Source organism: Chrysochloris asiatica, unplaced genomic scaffold (assembly GCF_000296735.1).
Source record: "Chrysochloris asiatica unplaced genomic scaffold, ChrAsi1.0 scaffold00067, whole genome shotgun sequence".
Taxonomy (NCBI): Eukaryota; Metazoa; Chordata; class Mammalia; order Afrosoricida; family Chrysochloridae; genus Chrysochloris; species Chrysochloris asiatica.
The window spans coordinates 1,702,930-1,712,833 of record NW_006408585.1 but is presented as its reverse complement, the minus strand read 5'-3'; the positions used below and the strand labels follow the sequence as shown (position 1 = coordinate 1,712,833).

The window sequence follows — 9,904 nt, the reverse complement described above, 5'->3', positions numbered from 1 at the left end:
ACAACAACAACAACAACAATAATTCCATTTGAGAATCCCATTTGTTATGTTAATGAGACAACATCAATTTAGGGTATATCTTAAGTCAATCTCTTTTGAGATATAAAGAGATTAAACAAGCAAGCAATAGAAGCAGAGATAGAAGACAGATGTCAAGCCAAGTGTCAAGGAACCAGGAAACAGAAGCTGAAGAGGCAAAGATTTTCTCCCTGAGCCAATAGAGAAAAAGCCTTCCCATTGGATCGATGACTTAACTTTAGTCTCTAGTCTCCTAAATTGTGAGAAAATAAATTTCTATTTGTTAAAGCATTTCTGATATAGTTAAGTGCCGTTGAGTCAGTTCTGACTCATAGTGACCCAGTACAGGGTTTCTGAGGAGCGACTGTTGAGCTTGAGCCACTGACCTTGTGGTTCAAATGGACTTTGCAGTCTAGTGCACTAAACTGCCACACCATAGCAGGACTCCTCTGTTATACTTGTTGTTGTTATGTGCCATGGAGTCAGTTCCAACTCACAGTGGCCCTGGGTTTCTGAGGCTGTAAATCTTTACGGGAGCAGAAAGCCTCATCTTTCTCCTGTGGAAGAGCTGGTAGTTCTCAGTCCAATTCGTAACCACTATGCAACCAGAGCTCCTTCTGTTCTAGTAGGCCTAGTTAACTAAGACAGTAGGCAATAAATAAAAAATATGATACAATACTATACAATAGGCTAATTAAATGATTTATAAATTACCAACATGGATCTATCTCATAAACATGTTGAGTGGAGAAAAACAATTTGCTAAATGATATCATTGATGTAAATTAAGACCAATACACAATTATACTATTTATTGGTTATGGATATATAAATATGTACAAATTTTTATATCCAAAAGTATACAAATGGGCTGGAAGGCTCATGATAATTGGTGTCTCCACAAAGCAAGAGAGAAGGCTGGGAATATGACAATGATGAAAAGATACTTTTGCTTCGTCGGTAATATTTACTTCTTTAAAAATCAAGAGACCGGGAGCAAATATGCTAATGGTTATCCATTCCAGGTAGTGGGGATATAGATATTTATTATATTCTTTTCACTTCAAAGTAATTCTTAAATTTCTAAAAACAAACAAACAAACAAAAATCCAGACCAAATAGGTAATGTGGAAGCAAAGACGGAAAATATAGGCATGTCTCAAGACATGGAGGAGAAGAGAAAATTGCGGAAGAGTTGTTTGAGTGCTGTTGAGACTAACAGTAAAGGAGGAAAATTGATATTTCAGGACAAGAAAGATAACTCCAGCTGAGAAATCCTGTATGACTTCCAAGATATAAATGACGATAAAACGATTTTCACACTAATATGTACAACATCCAATTTTTGTGTTTCAAAAATCCAAACCCTCTTCGTTCATCAGGCATCATTGAGAGAGTGACATCGTCTTTAAACCCCACGTGGCAATCCCTGATGCACCACTGTGATGCCCAGGGAAAACAGGGTGACCTGGAAGTCAAACTACTTCCTTAAGATCATGCAACTTTTGGATGATTCTCTAAAATGCTTCATCGTAGGAGCAGAAAATGTGGGTTCCAAGCAGATGCAGCAGTTCTGAAAGTCCCTGCGTGAGAAGGCCATGGTTCAGGAACACCATGATGCACTAGGAAGGTGTACTCTGAGAGCTCTAGAGAAACGGTTGTCTCACATCCGGGAAAATGTGGGGTTTGTGTTCACCAAGGAAGACCTCACTGAGATCAGGGACATGCTGCTGGCCAACAACCTGTATGCTGAGGAGCAAATAATCCAAGACGCTGGGTTATATGAAGAAAAATGTGGCATCAGGATTGGAGGAAGACTCATTAACAACCTGCGATATGCAGATGATACAACCTTGCTTGTTGAAAGTGAAGAGGACTTAAAATATTTACTGATGAAGATCAAAGAGCACAGCCTTCAGTATGGATTAGATCTCAATGTAAAGAAAACAAAAATCCTCACCACTGAACCAATAAACAACATTCTTACCAATGGAGAAAAGATTGAAGTTCTCAAGAACTTCATTCTTTTTGCATCAATTATCAACCTCATGGAAGCAGCAGTCAAGAAATCAAACGACGTATTGCATTGGGCAAATCTGCTGCACAAGACCTTTTTAAAGTGCTGAAGAGCAAAGATGTCAGCTTGAGGACTAAGGTTCACCTGACCCAAGCCATGGTATTTTCAATAACCTCATATGCATGTGAAAGCTGGACAGTGAATAAGGAAGACCGTAGAAGAATTGATGCTTTTGAGTTATGGTGTTGGAGGAGAATATTGAAAGTATCATGGGCTGCCAAAAGAACCAAAAGATCTGTGTTGGAATAAGTGCAGCCAGAGTGCTCCTTGGAGGCCAAGGTGGCCAAACTTTGTCTCTCATACTTCGGACATTGCTAGGAGGGACCAGTCACTGGAGAAGGATATCATGTTTGGTAAGGTGGAGGGTCAGAGAAAAAGAGGAAGACCCCCAATGAGATGGATTGGCCAAGTGGCAGCATCGATAGACTCAAGTATGACAATAGTAGCAAGGTTGGCCCAGGATTGGGCAGTGTTTCGTTTTGCTGTCGCTATGGGTCGGTACCTAACAACAATAACAACAACCCATGTATATTGAGAGTCCTTCTGAAGCACTGTAGGATAAACACTAGATTGCTAACCTCAAGGTAGGTAGTTCAAACCCATTAGCCACTCCTCAGAACCCCTAAACAGTGTCGCTATGAGTCCTAACTGTTGATGGCACTTACCAACAGCAACAAATCCATGTATATTCTGTGTGTTGTTGTTGTTAAGTGCCACCGAGCCAGTTGCCACTTACAGGGACCCTGTACAGAGTTTTCAAGGCTGTACATCTTTGCAGGAACAGAAAGTTCCATCTTTTTCCTGCAGTGGCTGGTAGACTTGAACCACAGACCTTGTGGCTCATTGTTGTTGCTGTTAAGTGCAGCCAAGTTAGTTCTGACACATAACAACACTGTGTAGCGTATACGATGAGCACCTGGTGAGCTTGAACCGCCAACCTTGAGGTTCATACTGACCTTGCAGTCCAGCATATTAATCCATAGCACCACACCAGGACATAGTCTAGTGTTTATCCTACAGAGCTTTTAATGTTGTTGATGTGAAATGCCATCAGTCAGTTCTGATTCATAACAATCCTGTATAGGGTTTCCAAGGAGCAGCTGGTGGGTTTGAACTGCCGAACTTGTGGTTCTCAGTCCAGTCTGATCCTACAGCATCACACCAAGAGCCCACACCAGATGTATTAGAGTTTACATTCTGATCATTTGATTTGCGGAAGTCAGGCAACCTCAGGTTCTAGTACTGCTCTAATAACTAACTGAAATAAAGCCAACACTGGGCTGCAAGAGAAACAGAAGGAATTTACTGCCTGTGTGGACAAGGAGCAAATCAAGGTCTCATAACCAAATTACGGCACATTTCCCCAAATTGGGGGCACCGGGATCTTTATTCCTTTAGACTTCCTGGATACTAACTTCTCCCTGCCCCTGTCTGCCCTCTAACCTGCCTCTTTCTGTAGAGGTCTGCCTATTGAGTACTACGTTCTCCTGTATATTCTCCAGATACCCCCTCACTTCTAAAGTGGGTCCTGGGAGGAAAGTGGGTCACATAACGGGTTCCTTTCTGGAGATGCTTGGGTCCAAGGCCAATTGAAAGACACTGGTCTAAGGACTCTGCTGCTGTCGGATCTGGTTCAAGCTGGAGAGGCCCTGCCATTACTCTTTGCAAAAGGGTCTTGCATGGAATACTGATAAATAGGATGGCAGCGCTGTTGGCAAGCTGGAAGCATTAGATAATAGAAGGGTGGGTAGCAGAGCAACATACCACGGGATATTGGCCTGAGAGTTTCAGAACCTCAACCCCATTTTCATTCTTGACAATAAATTCAACCTTCAAGGAGTTCATTCTGACCACAAAGCAGCAATGTAAAAAGTTTCACCCTCAGGCAGAGTGTGTTTGAAATTGGATTCTTTGAGTGCCCTAGCCAGCCCAGGGAGGGGCAGTCTTTTCCTCTGAGACTTGCCTGCCCCCGGGTCCATAATGGAAATTAGGGTATCAGGACGGCATAGTTGGAGACATCCAGAATAAGCCTGTGGATTGTTCTACTGTGTAATAATGTACATACTCCAATCATGGCCCCTTTTCAACTTCTGTTATCCTGCCTATGACACTAATGAACTCATGTGCCAATCATGATTTTGTGACAAATATCCTTTGTTCTATAATTAGCAACATGGAACTCTCTGGGCACCATGATGGTTTCCATCATCGAAGGATTTGTCTTTGTCCTGTTTAAGATGTAATTAAAGTGCCTCTATAAAATATATTTGACTTGGAGGTCTTTTTTCTCCTTATCCCAACAAAATATATTTTATAAGGGATCTTTCCCCCCTAAAACAGTGGCAAATAGCTTTTCATTTCTGTGAAATAATTTTACCCTATAAGGAAATGGCTGGCTGATGAAGATTTCAAGAATAACTGTGTTTTAAAACAGAATGTATGAAACACCAAAAATCTGACTTTCTACAATAAGTATTGCTACATTCTAGAACTGCTCTAACAAAGAATGGTAGGAATTTTATCCATCATTTTTCTGTTAGTTTGTTGCACAGTGGTGGCTTGTGTGTTGCTGTGATGCTGGAAGCTATGACATGGGTATTTTGAATGCCAACAGCATCACCCATGGTGGACAGGTTTCAGCTGAGCTTCAGGACTAAGGCAGACTTGGAAGGAAAGGCAGACTACTTCTGAATGTTTAACCACTGAAAAAGTTACGAATAGCAGTGAAACACCGTCAGATAGCACCAGAATATTGAATATTGATTGTTGAAACAAAATGAATACCACCAGGATATTGCCAGGTATAGTGCCAGAAGATGAGCCCTTCAAGTAGGAAGGCATTTAAAATACAACCGGTGAAGAGCTGCCTCCTCAAAGTGGAGTTGACCATGATGATGCACATGGAGTAAGGCTTTCAGGACCTTCATTTGCTGATGGGACACAACTCAAAATGAGGAGAAACAGGTGCAAACAACCATTACTATCTGGACTATGGAATGTATTATGTATGAATCTAGGAAAATTGGAAGTTGTCAAAAATGAAATGGAACACAAAAACATCTATACCCAAGGCATTGTTGTTGTTGTTGTTAAGAGCCATCAAGTCAGTTCTGTCTCATAGCCACCATGGATAGGGTTTCTAAGGAGCAGTTGGTGAGTTTGAACCACCAACCTTGAAGTTCAAACTGATCTTGTGTCAAGTGCTTATCCTGTAGTGACTCCATCCTAGGCATTAGTGAGCTGAAATGCACTGGTATTAAGCATTTTGAATCTGAAAATCACATGGTTTACTACACCCAGAATGACAAATTCAAGAGGAAGCATGTCATATTTACACTTAAAAAGAAAATTTCAAGGTCTATCTTGAAATATAATGCTGTCTGTGATAGGATAATATCCATCCGCCTACAAGGAAGACGAGTTAACACCACTTTTATTCAAATTTATGCACCAACCACTTAAGGCAGTGATGATGATGTTGAAGAATTCTACCAATTTCTTCAGTCTGAAATTGACCAAGCATACAATCAAGGTGTATTGATAATTAATGGTGATTGGAATGCAAAGGTTGGAAACAAAGAGGAAGGATCAGTAGTTGGAAAATATGGCCTTGGTGATAGAAATGATGCTGGAGATTACATGACAGAATTGTGCACGACCAATGACTTCTTCATTGCAAACACCTCTTTTAAACAACATAAAAGATGACTATACACATGGATCTCACCAGATGGAATATACAGAAATCAAATTAACTACATCTGTGGAAAGACACTGTAGAAAACTCCGTATCATCAGCTAAAACAAGGCCATGGGCAGACTGTGGAACAGACCATCAATTGCTCCTATGCAAGTTCAGGATGAAGCTGAAGAAAATGAAAACAAGTCCATAAGAGCTAAAATATGACCTTGAACATATCCCACCTGAATTTAGAGATCATCTCAAAGAACAGATTTGATGCATTAAACACCAATGACCAAAAACCAGAAGATTTGTGGAATGGACTCAAGAACATCATACAGGAAGAAAGCAAAAGGTCATTAAGAAGGCAAGAAAGAAGAAAAAGACCAAAATGGATATAAGAAGAGATTCTGCAACTTGCTCTCCAGTGTAATGATGCTAAAGTAAATGGAAGAAATGAGGACGCAAAAGAGTTGAACAGAAAATTTCAAAGGGCAATTCAAGAAGTCAAATGTAATAATGAAATGTGCAAAGATCTGGAGTTCAAAAACCAAAAGGAAAGAACACACTCTGCATTTCTCAAGCTGAAAGAATTAAGGAAAAATTCAAGCTTCAACTTGCCATACTGAAGGATTCTTTAGACAAAATTTTGAATGATTCAGAAAGTATCAAGAGGATGGAATGAATATACAGAGTCACTGTACCAAAAAGAAATGGTTCAACCATTTCAAGATGTAGCACACGACTAAGAACCAATGATACTGAAAGAAGAAGTCCAAGGTGCATTGAAGGCATTGACAAAGAGCAAGGCTTTGGAAATTGATTGAATACAAATTGAAATCTATAACAAACTTATGTAGTACTGGAGGCATTCATTCATCTGTGCCAAGATATTTGGAGACAGTTACATGGCCAACTGATCAGAAGAGATCCCTATTTGCACAGTTTCCAAAAGAAGGTGACCCACTAGAATGTAGAAATCATTGGACAGTATCATTAATATCACATGCAAGTAAAATTTTGCTAAAGATAATATCCTTCAAAATGGCTGCAACAATGCATTGACAGGGAACTGCCAGAGGTTAATGCCAGATTCAGACAAGTATGTGGAATAAGAGAGAGAAATCATTGCTGACACCATATGGATCTTGGCTGAAAGCAGAGAATACCAGAAAGATGTTTACTTGTGTTTTATTAACTACACAAATGCTTTTGATGTGTGAATCATGACAAGCTATGGACGATATTGTGGAGGATGAGTATTACAGAACACTTTAGTTTGCTCATGAGGAACCTGTACATAGACCAAGAAGCAGTCATTCAAACAGAACAAAGGGACACTGAATGGTTTAAAATCAAGAAAGGTGTGGGATAGGGTTTTATTGTTTCACCCTACGTACTCAGTTTGTACACTGAGTATATAATCTGAGAAACTGGATTATATGAAGAAGAACACGACATCAGGATTGGAGGAAGACTCATTTACAACCTGTGACATGTAGATAATACAATCTTGCTTGCTGAAATTGAATAAGTCTTAAAATACTTATTGATGAAGATCAAAGATCATAGTCTTTTGTATGGATTGCACAACAATGTAAGGAAGACAAAAATTCTTACTACTGGAAAAATAAATAACATCATGATAAATGGAAAAATGATTACAGATGTCAAAGACCTCATTTTTCTTAGATTCACTATCAACACTCATGGAAGCAGCACTTAATCAAACGACATACTGCATTAGGCAAATCAGCTGCACAAGACCTGGTAACAGTGTTCAAGAACTAAGATGTCAGTTTCAGGACAAAGGATGCCTGACTCAAGCCATAGAATTTTCAGTAACCGCCTACGGATGTGAAAGTTGGATAATGAATAAGGAAGATTGTAGAAGAACTGTTGTATTTGAGTTACAGTGCTGGGGAATAATATTAAGGGTCCCATGGACTGCTCGAAGAGCAAATAAATTTGTGTTGGAAGAAATACAACCAGAATGCTACTTTGTCTCTCATACTTCAGACATATTATTAAGACGGACGAGTCACTTTTCTAAGACATCATTCTTACAAAAGTTGGACATCAGCAAAAAAGAGGGAACCCCCCACCCCAACAATATGAATTGGCACAATGGCAGCAGCAGTGGTTCAAGGAAAACAGCAATTGTGATGATGGCGATGTTTCGTTCTGCTGTAACAGAACCAATTTTATGTTGTTTTATTTAGCCTTTCCTTTTGACTTTACACAGCGGGATTTGGTAGTGCAAATTTCCTAGAATAGGAAGTTTGCTGCTGATGGCATCTGTAAAGGTGAACTGCATAACTCAATGCATCTCTCACTGGGGAGGCTGGCTGAAGATACTTACCTGCAGTTGAAACTCCAGTTTCACCAACTGATAGCATGGATCTACTGACCTAAACAAAATAAATTGGTTTAGTCATTGAGTCTCAAGTGAGGACCCTGCAAAGGAGAACGTTTGTTTATAGACTGTGGTCCTAGAAGGTGAGTAGGTCAAGGAGAATGTTGTTGTTGGTATGTGCTGTGGAGTCGGTTCTAACTCATGGCGACCCTGTACAGGGTTTCCAAGGCTGCAAATCTTTATGGGAGCAGAAAGCCTCATCTTTCTCCAGCGAAACAGTTGGTAATTTCGAACTGCTGACTTTGCGGTTCGCAGCCCGATTCATAACCACTACACTACCAGAGCTCCTTAGATAGCTATCTCAGGAATTAAGCAGCTGAGATCCTAAAGGTAGACTATTTGAGGAAGTTTGTTGACTTATTGTTTTCAGTTTCCCTAAAAGGCAGAATGTTTGAAGTTTATTGCCTTATTGTTTCTTTTGCCAAAGAATGCTATCTTGATGTTAAAATAGATGAAGTGTACATCCAAATGTAACTTACCCTATATAATGTGCCTGCTCTTTGTGAAAGTCAGGACGGTCTTGAGAAATTATTCTCTCTGTCCTCCAGACTGTTGGCTTTTGGCTAATAAAGCTTGGATTGGATCTCTTCCATCTCTGTGATTGACTACAGTGACAGGTGGCAAACCCTCGTTTTGGTTTGGCAACACAACCAGGACAGAAAGCATTATTCTAACTACTGCATTATAGCCTGAAATCTAAAGGCATTGGGTCTGCAGTCAAAGCTTAACTCCATTTTGAACTTTGACATAAATTCAGGCACACATCAGACTGCTGAACTTCCATAATACCCAAGGCAGTTCCTGGAAAGCAGGAAGTCGAAGCTTTGTCCTCAGGCAAAGTACATTTGAAGTAGATTAAGGACACTCCCCTAGCTAGCACCAGAAGGAGCAGTCGCCCTCTCAGGGATATGCCTGGGCATGTCTTTAATGTAAATTGGGGTACTAGGGTCACATGAATATGAGGCATTCCCCAACCAAGTATTTGGAGAACCCCAAAACCAATCCTGTAAACTTTTCTAATCTGCAATATCTCAATCATGGTCCCTTTACAGCTTCCATAGCCCTGCCTGCATCTGTGATGAATTGATCTGCTACCAATTATGATTTTGTGATGAAATTACTTTGTGTGTTGTATAATTTGGCCACGTGGATGTGAATCCTATAGGCACCACAATGGTCTCATGCTGATGGTCTCTCTCATCTGGGTGATCTGTCTCTGTCTCTGTTCTGTTTAAAACTTAATAAATGAATTAGAGCAATGCAGATATGGACTGAGCTTGGCCATGTTTCACTGACACCCATTGACCTCCAGATAAGAGAGAGAAGAGGAATGCCTGGCTGGTCTGAAGTTTCGGGAAATGTATGAATCCCCAAATCCTTGGGCTCTGACCTAGCCAGTGGGGGCTAGAGCTGAGAGTGAAGAGCCAGCTGGTCTGAATTGCAGGGAGTTGTGCATGAACTCCCAAACTTGCAGCTAATACCTATTTGACCTAGCTTGGATGGCTAACTGACCAGAACTCAACCAGATGAAGATAAAAATGCTTGATACTGTGAGCAAGTGTAAATTGCTACAGTTTGATGGACTTCTGCTTATGGATGCAGTTATTCAAAATTCCAACTGGAATGGAAAGATTCCTCCATTTCCTCAGTGCATTGGGTTGGTTGTTGTTGTTATGTGCCATGGAGTCGGTTCCGACTCATAGCGACCCTG

General features: G+C 40.4%; 1 pseudogene; it reads left to right on the top strand.

The window, feature by feature from the left end:
• The first annotated feature begins 1,616 nt into the window (after nt 1–1,616).
• Nucleotides 1,617–9,904, top strand: part of LOC102813046 — a 10,195-nt pseudogene continuing 1,907 nt past the window's right edge.